This window comes from Oncorhynchus masou, chromosome 18 (assembly GCF_036934945.1).
Source record: "Oncorhynchus masou masou isolate Uvic2021 chromosome 18, UVic_Omas_1.1, whole genome shotgun sequence".
Lineage (NCBI taxonomy): Eukaryota > Metazoa > Chordata > Actinopteri > Salmoniformes > Salmonidae > Oncorhynchus > Oncorhynchus masou.
This window is the reverse complement of record NC_088229.1, coordinates 22,475,219-22,502,103: the sequence shown is the minus strand read 5'-3', so window position 1 is coordinate 22,502,103 and position 26,885 is coordinate 22,475,219. Positions and strand designations below refer to the sequence as shown.

The following is a 26,885-nucleotide window of genomic DNA, read 5'->3' as shown; positions in this document are numbered from 1 at the left end:
GGTCCCTGAAGGAGGACAGAGGAAGGTCCCTGAAGGAGGACAGAGGAAGGTCCCTGAAGGAGGACAGAGGAAGGTCATTGAAGGAGGATAGAGGAAGGTCCCTGAAGGAGGATAGAGGAAGGTCCCTGAAGGAGGACAGAGGAAGGTCCCTGAAGGAGGACAGAGGAAGGTCCCTGAAGGAGGACAGAGGAAGGTCCCTGAAGGAGGACAGAGGAAGGTCCCTGAAGGAGGACAGAGGAAGGTCATTGAAGGAGGATAGAGGAAGGTCCCTGAAGGAGGACAGAGGAAGGTCCCTGAAGGAGGACAGAGGAAGGTCATTGAAGGAGGATAGAGGAAGGTCCCTGAAGGAGGACAGAGGAAGCCCTCCTCCTCTCCAAGTGAACTTTTTAGAACTCTTTGCTGAGCTCAGTGCCAAAATGTGTCCATGACAGTAACAACAAATAAAGACAGAAGTATTTCTTCTTAACCAAGACTGGTATGAGTTTCCTGACATTTTCCCATGTCCATTATTCATGATACTGTATGTGTACATGCAGTAAGGATAAAATATGCAACAACAAATAAGAGTTTATTTGAATAGTTTCCCAATAGCAAAAAAAATACAAAGGTGGTTTCAGATCTCCACAATAACCGAGAGGCAACTATACATCTGCTATAGTTTTATTTTTTATTTTTTTGGGGGGGCCTTCCATCCACCACCTATCCAGCTGCTATACATGGTCATAATAGGAAGAAAAGTACTCCTCCCACAGATCCTGAAGTTAAACCATCAGGTGGAAAATAGCCTCTGACCATGAAACTGAACTGCACTCAAGAAAAAACAAGATCGGTCTCTTGGGAAAGAGAGAAAGCGCCGAAAGCAATCTTGGTCAAACTGTTCCACTTACCTGTCACCAGCAGATCTGAACCCCGTGAACCCTCTGATTTGGTTTTGACATTATTTACAGTCCACCCTTTCGGGGTGTTACTGAACAATGTCAGCACTGTGAGGGGATATTGCTAAAATGATGTGTAATGATATTGTGATGATGTGTTATTGGTGTTACAGTACCACACATACTGTACTTAGGTAGTTATCCTAATTGTGTGTATTGTTACTCACTTTCAGTCTCTCGTGCTCTCCTCCGGGCACGTTCTCTCTCTCTCTCCCTACGGTGGCTCAGGAGGGACTCTGTGCCTGTCTCTGTGTCCAGGCCATCCCGACTGCTCACCGCGTTGGCACTGAAATACACACATTCAAAAAGTTGAATAACTGTAGATCCACAATGAAACCAATAATTTATATATACACTAGATGACTGATAGGAGTGCTGTGTTGAAGTCACTGTGCCTCCATCTTGGCACTCCGCCACTAAAATACATTTTGTAAGCTATAGAAATACATTTAATGTCTCCATTTGTTTTTGCCACATTTATTCTAAAACAAATGATGACTCTGTTTCATATTCAGTCCCCCTGGCCATGAGAGATGTGTTGTTGGGGTGTGGTATGTGATGTGTGTTTCACTAAGTGTCATTTATGACCAGATACCCTGAGAGAGATGCATTCTATCCAATGCTGCATGGTACTAATGAGGGCCATTGAAATCCCAGATGATGCCTGTGGCAGGGGGGAGGATGGAGTGTGTGTCTGTGTGTATGTGTATGTGTATGTGTATGTGTGTGTGTGTGTATGTGTGTGTGTCTGTGTGTATGTGTATGTGTATGTGTATGTGTATGTGTATGTGTATGTGTGTGTGTGTGTGTGTGTGTGTGTGTGTGTGTGTGTGTGTGTGTGTGTGTGTGACCGGGAGAGCAGGTGTGGGATGGGACTCTTCTCATCCTGTACAGAGCTGGATAGAAGGTGCTGGAGGGAGGGTTATCTTCAGAGGGGTGAGAGGCTTTAGTCTCAGGGTAGCAGTGTAAAACACACTCATCACTAGTCAATGCTGCTCCCGAGTGACGCAGCGGTCTAAGTCACTGCATTTCAGTGCAAGAGGCATCACTACAGTCCCTGGTTCGAATCCAGGCTGTATCCAACTGGCTGTGATTGGGAGTCCCATAGGGCGGCGCACAACGAGCCCAATGTCATCCGGGTTTGTAAATAAGAATTTGTTCTTAATTGACTTGCCTAGTTTAATAAACCCTAACCCTAAGGAAACCTGAAGCTGGTGAGAAACACAACTCAACCAACCCAGCCTGCTGAACTCAGCACAAACACACTCTGCACATACACACTCTGCATACGCACACTCTGCACACGCACACTCTGCACACGCACACTCTACACAAACATACACACTATACACAAACATACACACTATACACACTCTGCACATGCACACACACACACTGCACATGCACACACACACTCTGCACACGTACACTTTACACATACACACTATACACAAACATACACACTATACACACTCTGCACATGCACACACACACTCTGCACATACACACTCTGGGATGTCCTAGACCTATACATATATGCATCATGCATGAACGCACCCGGACAACACAAGCGCATGCGCACACTAGTGTTCACGTACGTACACGCGAGTGCACATGACTACACACTGAGTAACTCTTGCATTATAGTCCTCGGGGTATAAAAGCCAAAGACTCATCAGCCTTAGGAGCATGAGTGGATGAGGCTGATGCGTGCACATTAACAACACACACACACACACATATATATATATATATACACTGCTCAAAAAGTAAAGGGAACACTAAAATAACACATCCTCGATCTGAATGAATGAAATATTCTTATTAAATACTTTTTTCTTTACATAGTTGAATGTGCTGACAACAAAATCACACAAAAATCAAATTATCAATGGAAATCAAATTTATCAACCCATGGAGGTCTGGATTTGGAGTCACACTCAAAATTAAAGTGGTAAACCACACTACAGGCTGATCCAACTTTGATGTAATGTCCTTAAAACAAGTCAAAATGAGGCTCAGTAGTGTGTGTGACCTCCACGTGCCTGTATGACCTCCCTAAAACGCCTGGGCATGCTCCTAATGAGGTAGTGGATGGTCTCCTGAGGGATCTCCTCCCAGACCTGGACTAAAGCATCCGCTTGGACAGTCTGTGGTGCAACGTGGCGTTGGTAAATGGAGCGAGACATGATGTCCCAGATGTGCTCAATTGGATTCAGGTCTGGGGAACGGGCAGGCCAGTCCATAGCATGCCTTCCTCTTGCAGGAACTGCTGACATACTCCAGCCACATGAGGTCTAGCATTGTCTTGCATTAGGAGGAACCCAGGGCCAACCGCACCAGCATATGATCTTACAAGGGGTCTGAGGATCTCATCTCGGTACCTAATGGCAGTCAGGCTACCTCTGGTTAGCACATGGAGGGCCCCCAAAGAAATGCCACCCCACACCATGACTGAACCACCGCCAAACCGGTCATGCTGGAGGATGTTGCAGGCAGCAGAACGTTCTCCATGGCGTCTCCAGACTCTGTCACGTCTGTCACATGTGCTCAGTGTGAACCTGCTTTCATCTGTGAAGAGCACAGGGCGCCAGTGGCAAATTTGACAGTCTTGGTGTTCTCTGGCAAATGCCAAACGTCCTGCACAGTGTTGAGCTGTAAGCACAACCCACACCTGTGGATGTCGGGCCCTCATACCACCCTCATGGAGTCTGTTTCTGACCGTTTGAGCAGACACATGCACATTTGTGGCCTGCTGGGGTTCATTTTGCAGGGCTCTGGCAGTGCTCCTCCTGCTCCTCCTTGCACAAAGGCGGAGGTAGCGGCCCTGTTGCTGGGTTGTTGCCCTCCTACGGCCTCTTCCACGTCTCCGGATGTACTGGCCTGTCTTCTGGTAGCGCCTCCATGCTCTGGACACTACGCTGACAGACACAGCAAACCTTCTTGCCACAGCTCGCATTGATGTGCCATCCTGGATGAGCTGCACTACCTGAGCCACTTGTGTGGGATATACAGGGATAAAGCATACAGGGATAAAGCAGGGATGGGGCAGTATGTTAATATTATCTGTCTCAGACAGGGATAAAGCAGGGATGGGGCAGTATGTTAATATTATCTGTCTATATGGCAGGGATAAAGCAGGGATGGGGCAGTATGGTAATATTATCTGTCTATATGGCAGGGATAAAGCAGGGATGGGGCAGTATGGTAATATTATCTGTCTCAGACAGGGGTAAAGCAGGGATGGGGCAGTATGTTTATATTATCTGTCTATATGGCAGGGATAAAGCAGGGATGGGGCAGTATGTTTATATTATCTGTCTCAGACAGGGATAAAGCAGGGATGGGGCAGTATGTTTATATTATCTGTCTCAGACAGGGAAAAAGCAGGGATGGGGCAGTATTTTAAATTTATCTGTCTCAGACAGGGATAAAGCAGGGAATGGGGCAGTATGTTAATATTATCTGTCTCAGACAGGGATAAAGCAGGGATGGGGCAGTATGTTTATATTATCTGTCTCAGATAAAGCAGCAGCAGTATGTTTATATTATCTGGATAAAGGGATAAAGCAGGGATGGGGCAGTATGTTAATATTATCTGTCTATATGGCAGGGATAAAGCAGGGATGGGGCAGTATGTTAATATTATCTGTCTCAGACAGGGATAAAGCAGGGATGGGGCAGTATGTTTATATTATCTGTCTCAGACAGGGATAAAGCAGGGATGGGGCAGTATGTTTATATTATCTGTCTATATGGCAGGGATAAAGCAGGGATGGGGCAGTATGTTAATATTATCTGTCTCAGACAGGGATAAAGCAGGGATGGGGCAGTATGTCTATAGTATCTGTCTCAGACAGGGATAAAGCAGGGATGGGGCAGTATGTTTATAGTATCTGTCTCAGACAGGGGTAAAGCAGGGATGGGGCAGTATGTTAATATTATCTGTCTGTATGGCAGGGATAAAGCAGGGATGGGGCAGTATGTTTATATTATCTGTCTCAGACAGGGATAAAGCAGGGATGGGGCAGTATGTTAATATTATCTGTCTGTATGGCAGGGATAAAGCAGGGATGGGGCAGTATGTTTATATTATCTGTCTATATGGCAGGGGTAAAGCAGGGATGGGGCAGTATGTTAATATTATCTGTCTATATGGCAGGGATAAAGCAGGGATGGGGCAGTATGTTTATATTATCTGTCTCAGACAGGGATAAAGCAGGGATGGGGCAGTATGTTAATATTATCTGTCTATATGGCAGGGATAAAGCAGGGTTGGGGCAGTATGTTTATATTATCTGTCTCAGACAGGGATAAAGCAGGGATGGGGCAGTATGTTTATATTATCTGTCTCAGACAGGGGTAAAGCAGGGATGGGGCAGTATGTTAATATTATCTGTCTATATGGCAGGGATAAAGCAGGGATGGGGCAGTATGTTTATATTATCTGTCTATATGGCAGGGATAAAGCAGGGATGGGGCAGTATGTTAATATTATCTGTCTATATGGCAGGGATAAAGCAGGGATGGGGCAGTATGTTTATATTATCTGTCTATATGGCAGGGATAAAGCAGGGATGGGGCAGTATGTTTATATTATCTGTCTCAGACAGGGATAAAGCAGGGATGGGGCAGTATGTTTATATTATCTGTCTATATGGCAGGGATAAAGCAGGGATGGGGCAGTATGTTTATATTATCTGTCTATATGGCAGGGATAAAGCAGGGATGGGGCAGTATGTTTATATTATCTGTCTATATGGCAGGGATAAAGCAGGGATGGGGCAGTATGTTAATATTATCTGTCTCAGACAGGGATAAAGCAGGGATGGGGCAGTATGTTAATATTATCTGTCTATATGGCAGGGATAAAGCAGGGATGGGGCAGTATGTTAATATTATCTGTCTATATGGCAGGGATAAAGCAGGGATGGGGCAGTATGTTTATATTATCTGTCTATATGGCAGGGATAAAGCAGGGATGGGGCAGTATGTTAATATTATCTGTCTATATGGCAGGGATAAAGCAGGGATGGGGCAGTATGTTAATATTATCTGTCTATATGGCAGGGATAAAGCAGGGATGGGGCAGTATGTTAATATTATCTGTCTATATGGCAGGGATAAATTATCTGCAGGGATGGGGCAGTATGTTAATATTATCTGTCTATATGGCAGGGATAAAGCAGGGATGGGGCAGTATGTTAATATTATCTGTCTATATGGCAGGGATAAAGCAGGGATGGGGCAGTATGTTAATATTATCTGTCTATATGGCAGGGATAAAGCAGGGATGGGGCAGTATGTTTATATTATCTGTCTCAGACAGGGATAAAGCAGGGATGGGGCAGTATGTTAATATTATCTGTCTATATGGCAGGGATAAAGCAGGGATGGGGCAGTATGTTAATATTATCTGTCTATATGGCAGGGATAAAGCAGGGATGGGGCAGTATGTTAATATTATCTGTCTATATGGCAGGGATAAAGCAGGGATGGGGCAGTATGTTTATATTATCTGTCTATATGGCAGGGATAAAGCAGGGATGGGGCAGTATGTTAATATTATCTGTCTCAGACAGGGATAAAGCAGGGATGGGGCAGTATGTTTATATTATCTGTCTATATGGCAGGGATAAAGCAGGGATGGGGCAGTATGTTTATATTATCTGTCTATATGGCAGGGATAAAGCAGGGATGGGGCAGTATGTTTATATTATCTGTCTATATGGCAGGGATAAAGCAGGGATGGGGCAGTATGTTTATATTATCTGTCTATATGGCAGGGATAAAGCAGGGATGGGGCAGTATGTTAATATTATCTGTCTATATGACAGGGATAAAGCAGGGATGGGGCAGTATGTTAATATTATCTGTCTATAAAGCAGGGATGGGGCAGGGATAAAGCAGGGATGGGGCAGTATGTTTATATTATCTGTCTCAGACAGGGATAAAGCAGGGATGGGGCAGTATGTTTATATTATCTGTCTCAGACAGGGATAAAGCAGGGATGGGGCAGTATGTTAATATTATCTGTCTATATGGCAGGGATAAAGCAGGGATGGGGCAGTATGTTAATATTATCTGTCTATATGGCAGGGATAAAGCAGGGATGGGGCAGTATGTTAATATTATCTGTCTATATGGCAGGGATAAAGCAGGGATGGGGCAGTATGTTAATATTATCTGTCTATATGGCAGGGATAAAGCAGGGATGGGGCAGTATGTTAATAGTATCTGTCTATATGGCAGGGATAAAGCAGGGATGGGGCAGTATGTTTATATTATCTGTCTCAGACAGGGATAAAGCAGGGATGGGGCAGTATGTTAATATTATCTGTCTATATGGCAGGGATAAAGCAGGGATGGGGCAGTATGTTAATATTATCTGTCTATATGGCAGGGATAAAGCAGGGATGGGGCAGTATGTTAATATTATCTGTCTATATGGCAGGGATAAAGCAGGGATGGGGCAGTATGTTAATATTATCTGTCTATATGGCAGGGATAAAGCAGGGATGGGGCAGTATGTTAATATTATCTGTCTATATGGCAGGGATAAAGCAGGGATGGGGCAGTATGTTAATATTATCTGTCTATATGGCAGGGATAAAGCAGGGATGGGGCAGTATGTTTATATTATCTGTCTCAGACAGGGATAAAGCAGGGATGGGGCAGTATGTTAATATTATCTGTCTATATGGCAGGGATAAAGCAGGGATGGGGCAGTATGTTAATATTATCTGTCTATATGGCAGGGATAAAGCAGGGATGGGGCAGTATGTTAATATTATCTGTCTATATGGCAGGGATAAAGCAGGGATGGGGCAGTATGTTAATATTATCTGTCTATATGGCAGGGATAAAGCAGGGATGGGGCAGTATGTTAATATTATCTGTCTATATGGCAGGGATAAAGCAGGGATGGGGCAGTATGTTAATATTATCTGTCTATATGGCAGGGATAAAGCAGGGATGGGGCAGTATGTTAATATTATCTGTCTCAGACAGGGATAAAGCAGGGATGGGGCAGTATGTTAATATTATCTGTCTATATGGCAGGGATAAAGCAGGGATGGGGCAGTATGTTAATATTATCTGTCTCAGACAGGGATAAAGCAGGGATGGGGCAGTATGTTTATATTATCTGTCTCAGACAGGGATAAAGCAGGGATGGGGCAGTATGTTAATATTATCTGTCTATATGGCAGGGATAAAGCAGGGATGGGGCAGTATGTTAATATTATCTGTCTATATGGCAGGGATAAAGCAGGGATGGGGCAGTATGTTAATATTATCTGTCTCAGACAGGGATAAAGCAGGGATGGGGCAGTATGTTAATATTATCTGTCTATATGGCAGGGATAAAGCAGGGATGGGGCAGTATGTTTATATTATCTGTCTATATGGCAGGGATAAAGCAGGGATGGGGCAGTTTGTTAGTATTATCTGTCTATATGGCAGGGATAAAGCAGGGATGGGGCAGTATGTTAATATTATCTGTCTCAGACAGGGATAAAGCAGGGATGGGGCAGTATGTTTATATTATCTGTCTCAGACAGGGATAAAGCAGGGATGGGGCAGTATGTTAATATTATCTGTCTATATGGCAGGGATAAAGCAGGGATGGGGCAGTTTGTTTATATTATCTGTCTCAGACAGGGATAAAGCAGGGATGGGGCAGTATGTTAATATTATCTGTCTATATGGCAGGGATAAAGCAGGGATGGGGCAGTATGTTTATATTATCTGTCTCGGACAGGGATAAAGCATGGATGGGGCAGTATGTTAATATTATCTGTCTATATGGCAGGGATAAAGCAGGGATGGGGCAGTTTGTTTATATTATCTGTCTCAGACAGGGATAAAGCAGGGATGGGGCAGTATGTTAATATTATCTGTCTATATGGCAGGGATAAAGCAGGGATGGGACAGTATGTTTATATTATCTGTCTCAGACAGGGATAAAGCATGGATGGGGCAGTATGTTAATATTATCTGTCTATATGGCAGGGATAAAGCAGGGATGGGGCAGTTTGTTTATATTATCTGTCTCAGACAGGGATAAAGCAGGGATGGGGCAGTATGTTAATATTATCTGTCTATATGGCAGGGGTAAAGCAGGGATGGGGCAGTATGTTAATATTATCTGTCTATATGGCAGGGATAAAGCAGGGATGGGGCAGTATGTTAATATTATCTGTCTATATGGCAGGGATAAAGCAGGGATGGGGCAGTATGTTAATATTATCTGTCTGTATGGCAGGGATAAAGCAGGGATGGGGCAGTATGTTAATATTATCTGTCTATATGGCAGGGATAAAGCAGGGATGGGGCAGTATGTTAATATTATCTGTCTATATGGCAGGGATAAAGCAGGGATGGGGCAGTATGTTTATATTATCTGTCTATATGGCAGGGATAAAGCAGGGATGAGGCAGTATGTTAATATTATCTGTCTATATGGCAGGGATAAAGCAGGGATGGGGCAGTATGTTAATATTATCTGTCTGTATGGCAGGGATAAAGCAGGGATGGGGCAGTATGTTAATATTATCTGTCTCAGACAGGGATAAAGCAGGGATGGGGCAGTATGTTAATATTATCTGTCTATATGGCAGGGATAAAGCAGGGATGGGGCAGTATGTTAATATTATCTGTCTGTATGGCAGGGATAAAGCAGGGATGGGGCAGTATGTTAATATTATCTGTCTATATGGCAGGGATAAAGCAGGGATGGGGCAGTATGTTAATATTATCTGTCTGTATGGCAGGGATAAAGCAGGGATGGGGCAGTATGTTAATATTATCTGTCTGTATGGCAGGGATAAAGCAGGGATGGGGCAGTATGTTAATATTATCTGTCTATATGGCAGGGATAAAGCAGGGATGGGGCAGTATGTTTATATTATCTGTCTATATGGCAGGGATAAAGCAGGGATGGGGCAGTATGTTTATATTATCTGTCTATATGGCAGGGATAAAGCAGGGATGGGGCAGTATGTTTATATTATCTGTCTAAAGCAGGGATGGGGCAGGGATAAAGCAGGGATGGGGCAGTATGTTTATATTATCTGTCTATATGGCAGGGATAAAGCAGGGATGGGGCAGTATGTTAATATTATCTGTCTCAGACAGGGATAAAGCAGGGATGGGGCAGTATGTTAATATTATCTGTCTCAGACAGGGATAAAGCAGGGATGGGGCAGTATGTTTATATTATCTGTCTCAGACAGGGATAAAGCAGGGATGGGGCAGTATGTTAATATTATCTGTCTATATGGCAGGGATAAAGCAGGGATGGGGCAGTATGTTAATATTATCTGTCTATATGGCAGGGATAAAGCAGGGATGGGGCAGTATGTTAATATTATCTGTCTATATGGCAGGGATAAAGCAGGGATGGGGCAGTATGTTAATATTATCTGTCTATAGACAGGGATAAAGCAGGGATGGGGCAGTATGTTAATATTATCTGTCTTATCTGTCTGTATGGCAGGGATAAAGCAGGGATGGGGCAGTATGTTAATATTATCTGTCTGTATGGCAGGGATAAAGCAGGGATGGGGCAGTATGTTAATATTATCTGTCTATATGGCAGGGATAAAGCAGGGATGGGGCAGTATGTTAATATTATCTGTCTGTATGGCAGGGATAAAGCAGGGATGGGGCAGTATGTTAATATTATCTGTCTATATGGCAGGGATAAAGCAGGGATGGGGCAGTATGTTAATATTATCTGTCTGTATGGCAGGGATAAAGCAGGGATGGGGCAGTATGTTAATATTATCTGTCTATATGGCAGGGATAAAGCAGGGATGGGGGGGCAGTATGTTAATATTATCTGTCTATATGGCAGGGATAAAGCAGGGATGGGGCAGTATGTTAATATTATCTGTCTATATGGCAGGGATAAAGCAGGGATGGGGCAGTATGTTAATATTATCTGTCTATATGGCAGGGATAAAGCAGGGATGGGGCAGTATGTTAATATTATCTGTCTATATGGCAGGGATAAAGCAGGGATGGGGCAGTATGTTAATATTATCTGTCTGTATGGCAGGGATAAAGCAGGGATGGGGCAGTATGTTAATATTATCTGTCTATATGGCAGGGATAAAGCAGGGATGGGGCAGTATGTTAATATTATCTGTCTATATGGCAGGGATAAAGCAGGGATGGGGCAGTATGTTTATATTATCTGTCTCAGACAGGGATAAAGCAGGGATGGGGCAGTATGTTTATATTATCTGTCTCAGACAGGGATAAAGCAGGGATGGGGCAGTATGTTAATATTATCTGTCTATATGGCAGGGATAAAGCAGGGATGGGGCAGTATGTTAATATTATCTGTCTATATGGCAGGGATAAAGCAGGGATGGGGCAGTATGTTAATATTATCTGTCTCAGACAGGGATAAAGCAGGGATGGGGCAGTATGTTAATATTATCTGTCTCAGACAGGGGTAAAGCAGGGATGGGGCAGTATGTTAATATTATATGTCTATATGGCAGGGATTGGCCAATGTGGTGTGGCTGTTGTTTGTCAATGGCAGCCGTCCAGCCTGGAAGGGGGTAGGCTGATCGCCTGTGTTGGCCGATCCTTTGTGAGATTACCAAGGGACGGAGGCTGGGGGGCTGCCAGCTGTGATCCCCCTGCCCCGCTAACCGCCTATCACCCCCCCCCCCCCCCCAGAGATGGTTGTTCGCTAATCCGGATTATCAGGCAGAAGCACATTAATTCTGCCTGCTCTGCACCACACTCAGCCCAAACTCCTATTCTACCTATTCTGTCCTCCATCAAACACAGCCATTCATACAGAAATGGATCCATGAAATACATGAATAAAGCACAATAACAAAATGAACTGGTAATAATATTCTGTCTATTTTCAGAATGAGACTGAGAATGACAGAAGCTCACTATGGGGAATTCACCATAGGCCTACTAAGACCAGAGAAAAAACACTGCCTGTCTGAAAGAGAGAGAGAGAGAGAGAGAGAGAGAGAGAGAGAGAGAGAGAGAGAGAGAGAGAGAGAGAGCAGAGAGAGAGAAGAGAGAGAGAGCGAGCAAGGGGAGAGAAAGTGAGGGGGGAATAGGAAAGTTAAATCCTTGTGTGGGAGCCGAACCGACATGCCCATATTTGACCACAAGGTGGCAGTAGACGCAGCAGGAAGAGACGAGGCCCGGACAATAAAAGGATCAGGCAGGCTGACAGCCAAGCAGCAGGGAGCAGCAGCCCGCAGAGGGCAAAAAGCCAGGATGTCAAACAGCAGATAAAGAGATACTGGAACATGACAGATTGCATGCTCTCAATACAAACCCCTGCAGAAGGTAACACTGCTGTAATGGCACTAACAACTCCAGCCCAGGGCCCACAGCATTTCCTGCTAAATTTGGCTTTGGGGGTCTCTCTCTTTACAAGTACAGTGAGAATCTTTAATCAGTCTGTTTGAAGTCAATGTGTAGTGCTTGCATAAGGGTCAAACAAGATTCGAGAAGCAGAGTTCACTCCTAAGCTTTTAACCCATCGATGTAGTAATAACACCACACATTGTCTGACCTCATAATATATCTTTACTAACTCTTAACTAGTAGTGCTGGGAATTGCCAGGGACCTTACGCTACGATATTGCCACGATACGTAGGTGCCGATGCAATATTTATTGCGATTTGATGTTCCAAACATGTCTGCTGCATGAGTGACGTGACAGCATGAGAAAATGACTTTTGATCAATCATAGAAGTAAAAGTGCTGAAAACACATTGGCTTGCTATTTAAAAGAAGATGGAGAACAAGCTATAAGATGAAAAATACAGGAGTTTTGGCGCAGGTACAGCCAACTGCACTCTTCGACAAAAAGGGTTCCAAAAGGGTTATTTGGCTGTCCCCATAGGATAACCTTTTTGGGGTTCCATGTAGAAGCATCTTGGGAAAAGTTTATACATTGAACCCAATAGAGTTCTATTATTATGGTGGAAAATAAGTATTTGGTCAATAACAAAAGTTTATCTCAATACTTTGTTATATACCCTTTGTTGGCAATGACAGAGGTCAAACATTTTCTGTAAGTCTTCACAAGGTTTTCACACACTGTTAATGGTATTTTGGCCCATTCCTCCATGCAGATCTCCTCTAGAGCAGTGATGTTTTGGGGCTGTTGCTGGACAACACGGACTTTCAACTCCCTCCAAATATTTTCTATGGGGTTGAGATCTGGAGACTGGCTAGGCCACTCCATGATCTTGAAATGCTTCTTACAAAGCCACTCCTTCGTTGCCCGGGCGGTGTGTTTGGGATCATTGTCATGCTGAAAGACCCAGACACGTTTCATCTTCAATGCCCTTGCTGATGGAAGGAGGTTTTCACTAAAAATCTCATGATACATGGCCCCATTCATTCTTTCCTTTACAGGAATCAGTCGTCCTGGTCCCTTTGCAGAAAAACAGCCCAAAACATGATGTTTCCACCCCCATGCTTCACAGTAGGTATGGTGTTCTTTGGATGCAACTAAACATTCTTTGTCCTCCAAACACGACGAGTTGAGTTTTTACCAAAAAGTTATATTTTGGTTTCATCTGACCATATGACATTCTCCCAATCTTCTTCTCGATCATCCAAATGCTCTCTAGCAAACTTCAGACGTGCCTGGACATGTACTGGCTTAAGCAGAGGGACACGACTGGCACTGCAGGATTTGAGTCCCTGGCGGCATAGTGTGTTACTGATGGTAGGCTTTGTTACTTTGGTCCCAGCTCTCTGCAGGTCATTCACTAGGTCCCCCCGTGTGGTTATGGGATTTATACTCACCGTTCTTGTGATCATTTTGACCCCACGGGGTGAGATCTTGCGTGGAGCCCCAGATCGAGGGAGATTATCAGTGGTCTTGTATGTCTTCCATTTCGTAATAATTGCTCCCACAGTTGATTTCTTCAAACCAAACTGCTTACCTATTGCAGATTCAGTCTTCCCAGCCTGGTGCAGGTCGACAATTTTGTTTCTGGTGTCCTTTGACAGCTCTTTGGTCTTGGCCATTGTGGAGTTTGGAGTGTGACTGTTTGAGGTTGTGGACAGGTGTCTTTTATACTGATAACAAGTTCAAACAGGTGCAATTAATACAGGTAACGAGTGGAGGACAGAGGAGCCTCTTAAAGAAGAAGTTACAGGTGTGTGAGAGCCAGAAATCTTGCTTGTTTGTAGGTGACCAATTACTTATTTTTCACCATAATTTGCAAATAAATTCATTAAAAATCCTACAATGTGATTTTCTGGATTTTTTTTCTTCTCATTTTGTCTGTCATAGTTGAAGTGTACCTATGATGAAAATTACAGGCCTCTCTCATCTTTTTAAGTGGGAAAACTTGCACAATTGGTGGCTGACTAAATGCTTTTTTGCCCCATTGTAGCTGCATAGATGAGCAGACTACTACCCCACAGATGGGAGGGATGCCACACACACACACACACACACACACACACACACACACACACACACACACACACACACACACACCTACACATTTACACACACACGCACCTCCCGTGTGCGGTCGGCTTGGCCCCTGCGTGATGAGTTCTCCAGATACTGATTAGCATATGGCTTGCAGTGAATTACAAAGGTGACATGGTGCATGTGTGTGTGTGTGTGTGTGTGTGTGTGTGTGTGTGTGTGTGTGTGTGTGTGTGTGTGTGTGTGTGTGTGTGTGTGTGTGCGTGCGTGCGTGCGTGCGTGCGTGCGTGTGTGTGTGTGTGTACACATGTATTTGTGTGTGTAATGATATGTGCATGGTGTTTATGTGTAATAGGACACATATGCAGTCAGTGCTGTGTACTCACTGGAAGGAGGGTGGGCGGGAGTCACCGATGCCCCCTGTCCTCTCCAGGGGGGGTGGCAGCTCTGGGTGGCTCTCTGTACACTGGGACCCCCCATCAGAGTGAGAGCTCTCTGCCAGGACGAGCTGCAGACACACACAGAGAGAGAGAGAGAGAGAGAGAGAGAGAGAGAGAGAGAGAGGGGAGAGAGAGAGAGAGAGAGAGAGAGAGACAGAGAGACAGAGAGAGAGAGACAGAGGGAGAGAGAGAGAGGGAGCGAGACAGAGGGGTGAGTCAGAGACCTAATAACAGAGACAAATATGAACATAGAGATACACACAGAGACAGGTATATAAACAGGGACTGGAAAAGAGGTAGAAAGTAACAGGCAAAGAGATAGACAAACATATTCAGTCACAAAAACAGACATAGAGAGAGATACAGAGACACACAACAGATAAACACAAACAGACATAGAGAGAGGCACAGAGACACACAACAGATAAACAGACACAGATACACACAAACAGACATAGAGAGAGACACAGAGACACACAACAGATAAACAGACCCAGAGACACACAAACAGACATAGAGAGAGACACAGAGACACAGAACAGATAAACAGACCCAGAGACACACAAACAGACATAGAGAGAGACACAGAGACACACAACAGATAAACAGACCCAGAGACACACAAACAGACATAGAGAGAGACACAGAGACACACAACAGATAAACAGACACAGAGACACACAAACAGACATAGAGGACTATCTGAGAGACGTAAGAGAGAAATACTGTCTAAATGAGATGCACCAAAGGGGCCTGAGGAAAGCTGGTGGCTGGTGGCTATGTATAAATACATTGGGAAACAGAGGGAACGACGCAGCTCACATTGCTTTCACTCTGGTGACTGTGTGCGCGTGTGAGCACAAAGGCTTATGTAAAATGGCCCATAGATACAGCTGCTCTGCTTTCACTTGAACCATAATAATGAGTGTTAAAGGAACATGCCAGAGGGAGAATCTAATAACACTGCGACATGATTAAGACACTGGGACATGATTAAGACATTAAGACACTGGGACATGATTAAGACACTGGGACATGGTTAAGGCACTGGGACATGACTAAGACACTGGTAAATTGTTAAGACACTGGGACATGGTTAAGACACTGGGACAAGGTTAAGACACTGGGACATGATTAAGACACTGGGACATGATTAAGACACTTGGACACGGTTAACCTCTTGAACCTCTGGGGGCAGTATTTCATTTTTGGATGAAAAACGTTCCCGTTTTAAACAAGATATTTTGTCATGAAAAGATGCTCGACTATGCATATAATTGACAGCTTTGGAAAGAAAACACTCTGACGTTTCCAAAACTGCAAAGATATTGTCTGTGAGTGCCACAGAACTAATGCTACAGGCGAAACCAAGATGAAATTTCATACAGGAAGTGAGCCAGATTTTGGAGGCGCTGTGTTCCAATGTCTCCTTATATGGCTGTGAATGTGCAAGGAATGAGCCTGCACTTTCTGTCGTTTCCCCGAGGTGTTTGCAGCATTGTGACATATTTGTAGGCATATCATTGGAAAATTCACCATAAGAGACTACATTTACCAGGTGTCCGCTCGGTGTCCTCCGTCGAAACTATTGCGTAATCTCCAGGTGCGTGCATTTTTCCATTTTGAAGAGAGGAGAAACCAAACTGCAACGAGTGATTTATCATCGCATAGATATGTGAAAAACACCTTGAGGATTGATTCTAAACAACGTTTGCCATGTTTCTGTCGATATTATGGAGTTAATTTTGAAAAAAGTTTGCGTTGTAATGACTGAATTTTCAGGGTTTTTTCTTAGCCAAATGTGATGAACAAAACGGAGCGATTTCTCCTACACAAATAATATTTTTGGAAAAACTGAACATTTGCTATCTAACTGAGAGTCTCCTCATTGAAAACATCCGAAGTTCTTCAAAGGTAAATGATTTTATTTGAATGCTTTTCTTGTTTTTGTGAAAATGTTGCCTGCTGAATGCTAGGCTTAATGCTATGCTAGCTATCTATACTCTTACACAAATGCTTGTGTAGCTATGGTTGAAAAGCATTTTTTGAAAATCTGAGATGACAGTGTTGTTAACAAAAGGCTAAGCTTGTGAGCCAATATATTTATTTAATTTCATTTGCGATTTTCATGAATAGTTAACGTTGCGTTATGGTAATGAGCTTGAGGCTATAATTACACTCCCGGATACGTTTTTTTTTTCTTAGCCAAACGTGATGAACAAAACGGAGCGATTTCTCCTACACAAATAATCTTTTTGGAAAAACTGAACATTTGCTATCTAACTGAGAGTCTCCTCATTGAAAACATCTGAAGTTCTTCAAAGGTAAATGATTTTATTTGAATGCTTTTCTGTTTTTTGTGAAAATGTTGCCTGCTGAATGCTAGGCTTAATGCTATGCTAGCTATCAATACTCTTACACAAATGCTTGTGTAGCTATGGTTGAAAAGCATTTTTTGAAAATCTGAGATGACAGTGTTGTTAACAAAAGGCTAAGCTTGTGAGCCAATATATTTATTTAATTTCATTTGCAATTTTCATGAATAGTTAACGTTGCGTTATGGTAATGAGCTTGAGGCTATGATTACGCTCCCGGATACGGTTAAGACACTGGGACATGGTTAAGACACTGGGACATGGTTAAGACACTGGGACATGGTTAAGACACTGGGACATGGTTAAGACACTGGCAAAAGGTTAACACACTGGGACATGGTTAAGACACTGGGACATGGTTAAGACACTGGCAAAAGGTTAACACACTGGGACATGGTTAAGACACTGGGACATGGTTAAGACACTGGCAAAAGGTTAACACACTGGGACATGGTTAAGACACTGGGACATGGTTAAGACACTGGCAAAAGGTTAACACACTGGGACATGGTTAAGACACTGGGACATGGTTAAGACACTGGGAAAAGTTTAAGACACTGGGACATGATTAAGACACTGGGACATGGTTAAGACACTGGGAAAAGGTTAAGACACTGGGACATGATTAAGACACTGGGACATGGTTAACAGACTGGGACCTGGTTAAGACACTGGGAAAAGGTTAAGACACTGGGAAAAGCTAATATAAATATCTCTATTTACAGTTCCCAGTATATAATTCACAGAAATGGTATGCAGTACAGTCTGTCATGATAATGTATGCACCACTGCTCCGAGCACTATGTACAACTATACCAAATTAACCTGTGTCTCGTATCCTTAGGTAGGCCAATGTAAATGATTGTTAGCTGACCTCATTTGTTGGTAGAATACTGTATGATATTGCTAGTAAAACTGTTAAGCTTGGACTGTTGTGATGTCGTTGTGTAACCATGCCTTAGTTCATCTCCCATTGGCAGAGCTCACACCTGTGTAAGGCACTTAGCATAGAAGCTCAACAATGAGTAAGTCCCTCTCTACTGTCGAGTCTTGAGTGTTGTACTGTGGAGGCGTGACAGTGTGATCTCTCTAGGTAGATACACTATATGGAGCGTTACACTACACGTATCTTTAGCTACCGCTGAGCCAGCGAGCCGCAGCGAAGTGGAGAGGAGAGCAATGAGACGGGGAGAGGAGCTACGGGACAGGGGGTGATGCCGCGGGGGCGCCATTCATCTCACTTACCCAGGACACCACTCTCCCGTTGAAGCAGGGCAACTTGGCGTTGTCGTCGGAAATCTCCTCTTTAACAACCCTGAGAGAGAGTGAGAGTGAGGGTGGGAGAGAGAGAGAGAGAGAGAGAGAGAGGGTGGGAGAGAGAGAGTGGGAGAGAGAGAGGGTGGGAGAGAGAGAGAGGGGGTGGGAGAGAGAGAGAGGGTGGGAGAGAGAGAGAGGGAGAGAGGGGAGAGAGAGAGAGAGAGAGAGAGAGAGAGAGGGAGAGAGAGAGTGAGAGAGAGGGTGGGAGAGAGAGAGAAAGAGAGGGTGGGAGAGAGAGAGGGGTGGGAGAGAGTGAGAGAGAGAGAGAGAGAGGGTGGGAGAGAGAGAGAGTGGGAGGGAGAGAAGGTGGGTGGGAGAGAGAGAGAGAGGGGTGGGAGAGAGAGAGAGAGAGAGAGAGAGAGAGTGAGTGAGAGAGAGGGTGGGAGAGAGAGAGAGAGAGAGTGGGAGAGAGAGAGAGAGAGTGAGGGTGGGAGAGAGAGAGAGAGAGAGAGGGTGTGAGAGAGAGAGAGGGGTGGGAGTGAGAGAGAGAGAGAGAGAGGGAGAGAGAGGGGTGGGAGAGAGAGTGGGAGAGAGAGGGAGAGAGAGAGAGTGGAGAGAGAGAGAGGGTGGGAGAGGGAGAGAGGGTGGGAGAGAGAGAGAGTGGGAGGGAGAGAAGGTGGGTGGGAGAGAGAGAGAGAGGGTGGGAGAGAGAGAGAGAGAGAGAGAGAGAGAGAGAGAGCGTGAGAGAGAGGGTGGGAGAGAGAGAGAGAGGGTGGGAGAGAGAGAGAGAGAGAGAGTGAGGGTGGGAGAGAGAGAGAGAGAGAGAGAGAGGGTGTGAGAGAGCGAGAGAGGGTGGGAGCGAGAGAGAGAGAGAGAGAGAGGGTGGGAGAGAGAGAGAGGGTGGGAGAGAGAGAGTGGGAGAGAGAGAGGGTGGGAGAGAGAGAGGGTGGGAGAGAGAGAGGGTGGGAGAGAGAGAGAGAGGTGGGAGAGAGAGAGAGAGAGAGTGAGAGAGAGAGAGGGTGGGAGAGAGAGAGAGAGAGGGTGGGAGAGAGAGAAAGAGGGTGGGAGAGAGAGAGAGTGAGAGAGAAGGTGGGAGAGAGAGAAAGAGAGAGAGGGTGGGAGAGAGAGAGGGTGGGAGAGAGAGAGGGAGAGAGAGAGAGAGAGAGAGAGAGAGAGAGAGAGAGAGAGAGGAGGGTGGGAGAGAGAGAGAGAGAGAGAGAGAGAGTGGGAGAGAGAGAGAGAGAGGGAGGGAGAGAGAGAGAGAGAGAGAGAGGGGGAGAGAGAGAGGGGGGTGGGAGAGAGAGAGAGAGAGGGGTGGGAGAGAGAGAGAGAGAGAGAGAGAGAGAGGGTGGGAGAGAGAGAGAGAAAGAGAGAGAGAGAGAGAGAGAGGGTGGGAGAGAGAGAGGGAGAGAGAGGGTGGGAGAGAGAGAGAGAGAGAGAGAGAGAGAGAGAAAGGGTGGGAGAGAGAGAGAGATAGTCAGTGCTCAGCACACAGTTGCTAGCCTACAACCCAGGGATCATTTCTACTACCCTGTCCTGCTCTGCACAGATTCATGCTTAATCAGTAGAATTTTCCACTTTTCGACCATAAAGGGATTGGCATCTATGTTAAGTTCATTGAAAGCTGATAGATGTTGAGCCTCAGCCTCCATAAGTGATTAATGGCCCTGACTAAGTACAACAACATGATATTAGTGCAGAAACATTACATGGACAAGCACATAGATCAACAGCAAAGTGAAGACGATGCAGACCTGTTTGGGCTCTGTGTGCTGTATGTGTATATGTGTGACAGGTCTGGGCATTGAGGAAATACATTGAATCTGTATTTATCATGTGCACACAATATATTGTACATATCGCCATCACATCCAATTCCAAATATATAGGCTATCCCCTACACTCTTGGGTGCTTCTAGAACCAAAAACGGTCCATCGGCTGTTCCCATAGGAGAAACCTTTGAAGATCCCCCTTTGGTTCCAGGTAGAACCCTTTTGGGTTCCATTTGGAACACTTTCCACAGAGGGTTCTACATGGAACCCAAAAGAGTTCTAACTGGAAAACCCTTTTGAAACCATTTTTTCTAAGAGTGTGCCTCTCCACCCAGCCCAGCCCTCGAATAGTGAGAGTGGTTGTGTTGCGGTGAAAAGGGGACAAGGTACTACCCGCCTGGGTGTCAGGAGTTAGAGGGGTATTAATAGACTGGTTGACTTCAGCATGTACATCTTAGACTGTAAATTCCCAACAAAAATACCTCCCATTTACCCTCTGACCCCTGGGACAGGGATCAGCAGTAACCACTGCCAGTAACCAGCCACACCTGCTGGGCTCCTGTCACACAGTACAGACTAGAGCAGGCCTGGTCTGGAGGCAGAGGATAGACACAGACACACAGAAAAGGTCCTGGGCTACAGTCCTGGGCTGTAGTTATGCCTATCTCAAAGGTGGGAGAATAATAGCGGATAAATAGATAATATAGGTGTGAATTCTGGAACCTGAACAGGACAAAGAGACGACTTGAAAGGAAAGCAACAGAGCATCTGATGAAGACTTTATGCTGCATTTCTATGAAACTGCTGGTCCATTCATTTACTTCTTTTCCCCTTCAGACATTGCCAGGAGTTCCTACGCACATGACAACAGCGAGCGACTGTGTTCTACTGCGGCTGTGTTATACTGTACTGTGGGAGTGGTGGAGAGAGATAACGTAGACTTGTGGCTGTAACTTACTAACACAGTAGACAGAATGCTGCCGTGTGTGTGGCCTGTTCTGTTCAACCACAGAGAGGAAGAGGGGGTGTGATTCTCATCGTTAGGTAGGAAGTGTATGTATCCTCTGTCTACAGCCACGTGACCAACTGAAGGTGACTTGGGAGGATGTGGGAGTGGTCAATAGAAACAGAACGCCTATAGTCAAAGTCATCGCCTTTTAACTCTTAAGGTCTCGGGATGGGACTCTGATATATTATTAGCAGTGCTAATTTAATGCGGTTCCAAACTGAACAACATCATATTGGTAAATTAGTGGCCAAGCACCCTGTTTAAGGGTAATAAATTTATAAAATAAGCTAGATACAACATGAATTGTAACAATCTCTCTCTCTCTCTCTGCCTCTCACTCTGTTAAAAGCATTAAAACCAAAGGAATCCAGACAAACGTCCAACGTAAACAAAATGATGTGCTCTCTGTAAACCATGACCTTTCTTCATGCATACTTTCATATTCCAACTGATTTCAGCATCACAATTTGCTACACCTAATCCCCATGCACAAACACATCCAGTAGCTACCCACTGGGCACACACTGGTTGAACCAACGTTGCTTTAAAGTCATTTCAATGAAATTACGTTGAACCAACATGGAATAGACGTTGAATTGACGTCTGTGCCCAAGTGGGTAGATGACACACACACAGGAGAGCTCAGTTTAAAATGTGACAAGTGTCAGACACTGGGTCCCGGTCATCACAACTCTCACTTCTCAAAGCCGGCAGCTTAAACAAGTCTTAACAGATTCCACAGGCTAATGACACAAGATTTAAAGGGAGATTGCTGCATAATGTAGTGGTGGACCATGGTACGGCAGGGCTGGCTGTGTGTGTGTGGGGGGGGGGGGTGTTGTAGGGATTAGAGGACTTTAATTATGCCCAGGGCAGGAGGGAAGCTAGTTATCATCTGGCCCAACAGCACAGGGTCAGGAGGGGCGACTGACCAGCCGGCTGTACACAGCAGGCCCATAGTCCAAAGCTTTCACTCGCCACAATAGTACACAAAATATCTGTGATTCAAATTAGAATGAAAATGTATTTAATTATTCAACAGGATTGGTTCCTCAACCTTAGCTCAGTGCTATTCCTGAAACCTCAGGTTCTCAGAACATATCAGGTTACTGTACTAATAACAACAGTAACCTTTCAAGTGAGGTACGGTAGACGTGGCGCAGGTGGAAAGATCTCCATATTCAGCTGAGTATCCTCATTCATGCCAAGAGCACTTACTTCCTTTCCTTATAACAATTACCTTCAGTGGTCCTCTATGACAAAGGTTTTCCTGAGGTCTCAAACAAACATCTCAACCGTTGCCATAACAAAACAGCATATTGACCATACAATTAGGAATTTGAATACTAATAGTTATTTAATAGGATCTCTATAATATCAACCTCAAAGCTCTACTCATTCATATGTGGTTGAACAACATTATAATGCAGTCTTTTGTCAGGCCAGTGAGGGATAAAAATTCAACAGCAAACCGGATTTACATTCTATCCTACACAAATCTATGTTTCAACTGGAAATGGACACACAATATTTCACGAGATATAAGACAGACAATAGATGCGTAATCATACACAGATGGACTAAATATATTTTATGGACCCCCAAAAGAATCATAAAAACCACATAGTCCACATGAACTAATCCTGGTATTATCAGCACAAATCTAACATTTTATAACAATGAAATAAAAAATAGCTTGCTTCCCCTTCACAACAGGGGGTCTACTATGTAAGATCGGGCACTGACTGAACATTTACATATCAAACACTGTCTAGAACTGCAAGGGATTCCATGTTTTCCCTCTCTAATGGAGTCTGATTATTCCCTAGTTCATTTCTCTAACAGCTATACTGTGTCTATGCGATACACCAGCCTTATTATCCTCTGTGTGTCCCTGACTGTCTGTGTTGTTCCCATACTGTATACAGCCGGTACACTGAGTACAATGCTGCTCAAGGATTTCACTTTCACATGTGACTTTCAGTGTAGCCTTTGCCTACTTATCTACTTTAACAATGCTACAGTTATCAAACCATAGGAATGTGTTGATTGAAATGACAAGACCAATTCCACCACTGCACTGGCCCTTGTGAAAGGTGGACCATGGCACGAAGCCTAACACTGCACTCAGCAACAGAAATCTGTAACTCCATGTGGAGTTCTAACCCTAACTATAACTCTTTAGAACATTATTTGTTTCCATAATCAGATGATGGATCTCCTCACTTGGGGCCTCATGGATGAATCTGCCCTGGCTGGTGACAGGGGGGACAGGGACAGAACAGGAAGGCCCTGCTGAGGACACAGTATAGACCCAACTAACTATCCTGCTACTAGGAAAAAACAGTTCCCTCACAAGGTCGTGCTGCCTGCTGTAGGAATTTCTGACATGACGATATGACGTCCCTGTGCTAGAGACAGGCGACTGTCTGTCTCTGTGTGTGTGGGTTTCCTCCTCTGATGTCTGTGATAGTGTGTACTAAAAACAGTTTGGCTGTGAAATCGCCTCAAAACATCTTAAAAACTAGAATAACTGGAAATCGCCTGAAAACATCTTCGAAGGTAGAATAACTGGAAACAATAGCACCTTTTGGTAAATGGAATAAAGCTAAATGAATGAATCACTGAATAAGATAATAGGTTTCAGAATGAGTCATTGCTAAGTTGATGACTCAAACCAAATAAGGGAAATACAATCATATTCACACCAGATGGAGTCAGGTCTTTTACAGAGCTATGCCTGTGTGTGTGTGTGTGTGTGTGTGTGTGTGTGTGTGTGTGTGTGTGTGTGTGTGTGTGTGTGTGTGTGTGTGTGTGTGTGTGTGTGTGTGTGTGTGTGTGTGTGCGTGCGTGCGTGCGTGCGTGCGTGCGTGTGCGTGCGTGTGTGTGTGCGTGTGTGTGTGTGTGTGTATCTGCGGCTGTGCCACTGTGTGTCTGCGGCTGTGTGCGTTTGTTTGAGTGCAATGTGGCGGCTGTGTGCGTTTGTTTGAGTGCACTGTGGTGCCATGTGTGCTGTGTGTGCAACTGTGCTTGTCAGAGGAGAAACAGACATTAACACAAATATGTCATCCTCCAAGGAGGACTCTATAACAAGTGAACCTCTGACCTGCATCTATTAAAGGTGTCCATGTTGTCTGAATGTATGGGAGCGGGGGAGGGGGAAGGAGAGGTCAAACACATTCTATTAACAGGACCATAACTAGAGACTTCTACCAACTCTTTAGACCGAGCTGCCTGTCTGGGGAGATATGTCGGTGCAGAAAGACTGAGCAATGACAACACAATACTGAGTGCAATGGAAAGGGTGAGAGGAAATACTACATACAAGAATAAAAACATACTTATAAACTGCCTGTAGGCCTATGGTGAATTATACATCAATGTATCCTGCATTAATTCTAAATACTAGACCATTTGAAAGAACAGAGGATAAATCCCTTTCACAGTAAAATAAAATATCAGTGAAAATAGGCTGTTGGCAACATGTGAAAAAGAATGTTAAACATCTAACAATTCAGACTATCATCCTATTTGATATCAGTGAGCATAAATTAAATGTCTGACAGGCAACAATGCAATGAACTAATTGCTACCACTAACCACATACAATCTATTGGCCAATAGAACTGTAGTGTACATTCACAGGACAATAGGCAGAACTATTAAAACTGAGACAAGGGTCATTAAAATACGCGTTATTAATTAAATAAAATGTTCAATGGAGTATTGGTGTTGGCCAGCTGAGCTTGTTCGACTGATTTACATGATGTATGTCAATAAAAAAATGTATGCGCGATTTGAGCGCTATTTGACAATTATGGCAGGCCGTCAGTCCACGGCACTCGCCTCTTTCAGGGAGTGCTCTTCTACCGGGCAGCCATGTTTCTACTCAGGCATTTTTAGCTGATTTGCGGCCTAGGGTCGCATGGCAAAATGGCAAAAAAAGAGAGCAAAATCCCAACAACGAAGAGTGAGCTTTTGGCTCTTCAACCCATTCGTTATATAACATATATGGCGAGCGCACGGCGCGTTATGTTTTCCATGAAAATGGATGTTCGCTTGATTCACCTTCAGCCTAGAATCGGAGGAAATTACCTTTATGCGTGTGTGTGTGTGTGTGTATTCGTGCGCGTGTTCGTCTAACGTGTAAAACAGAGCGACATGAGAGGGATACAGGATCCCTACTGTGACAATTTCAGTCCATTGGAAGCCTATTTGACGCATCGGATGACTTTTTAGCCTGTCCTATTAAATGAAATAAGATTAACATGACATAGATATATCAAAGTTCTCATCATATAGTCATGCTGTCACATTTGATAAATGTCTCCTGAAAATCACGATTGGCTACAGTTAATATGTGACTATTATCGATCGGCATCAATCTCTATTATGCCTTTCATTTTCTTCTCTCTCTTTATTATCTATTGCTATAAGTGCTACAAAGTAATGAACACACAAGAGAAACCTGTCTGGCAATAATTCATTTGGAATCGATCCCGAACTCGCGCCACACAGCAAACATGTGGAGGATTTGTCAATGTAACGTCTATATCATTAAATTAGATGGGTTTATTACATGACGATGACAACACAGCACAATCTCCGAAATGAGATATAATCACTTTTGTGCAGGCTACAGTAGCCTATAACCAACATCGACAACAATAAAAGCGTAACGTTAATCGCGTTTAATGTCCTATGAGATATTGATGTTACGGGTCTGAACTTCAAAGGACCAATTCTATTGCGCATTGGATACAATGAACAGGTGCCAACCGCGGATCAGACATTGCACAATCAGTCTTGCGCAAATGTTACAATGTTACCAACCTTTGTTGTGAAATTGGACACATGGTTGTGTCTGTGTAATAACCAATTAGCGCTGAGATACATTTATTTATTTACTTATATGATAACAATGACAAGACCGCAACATACACAGGAAGAAAATATAGTCTATTCATGGGTGGATTCTTACCCAAAATCCTGGTCCATGGATTTGAAGAAGAATTTGTAGCTATTGACCGGACGATTGTTGAGGACATTTTTAAAATCCGCTAAAGTGACTTTCTCAGGAGAAACGGATAATTTCACTAGATAAGGAGTCTCCTCCTCGTCAATGTGATATATTATTTTAGTCTCCGCCATAAGAGTGAGGGTAGGAGAATCATTGACACAGGAAAGGAACAAGGGTTGGCAGCGCAATAATAAATATGTGGCTATCTAGCTACCTAATAAGACGAAACGCTGACGTGACATCATTAATAAATATAACTGTAGACCTCACGCTGGAAAATAAATAACCTTGTCTTTGATAAAATAAACATAAATCTAAACATAATCGAGTCCTAAGTGACTGTATTCCAGCTCCAATGTGTCTCGGTACGGTGGCTCTCTCGGTACTAAAACAGGAAGGGACGGTCCACATCCTTGCGATATTGAGTGGAGAATATTTCAATTTTTTTCCAGTAATTCGTTAGACAGTGCTGTCATCTAGTGGTGTGTTTAGGCTAGAGACCTACTGTTCCCCATTATACAGTACTAGTCACAGCCGGTGTTCTGCAGGCTGCAGTGCACCACACATGAAGAGAGGATTGGAGTCACATTCTATTCAGTAAACCTTTGGAGTGGATTTTGCTCAA

The 26,885-nt window shown here is 44.1% G+C and overlaps 1 pseudogene; it reads right to left on the bottom strand.

The window, feature by feature from the left end:
* LOC135504238 (segment polarity protein dishevelled homolog DVL-1-like) overlaps positions 1 to 26,638 on the bottom strand; it is a 49,090-nt pseudogene extending 22,452 nt beyond the window's left edge.
* Between the last annotated feature and the right edge of the window lie 247 nt (positions 26,639 to 26,885).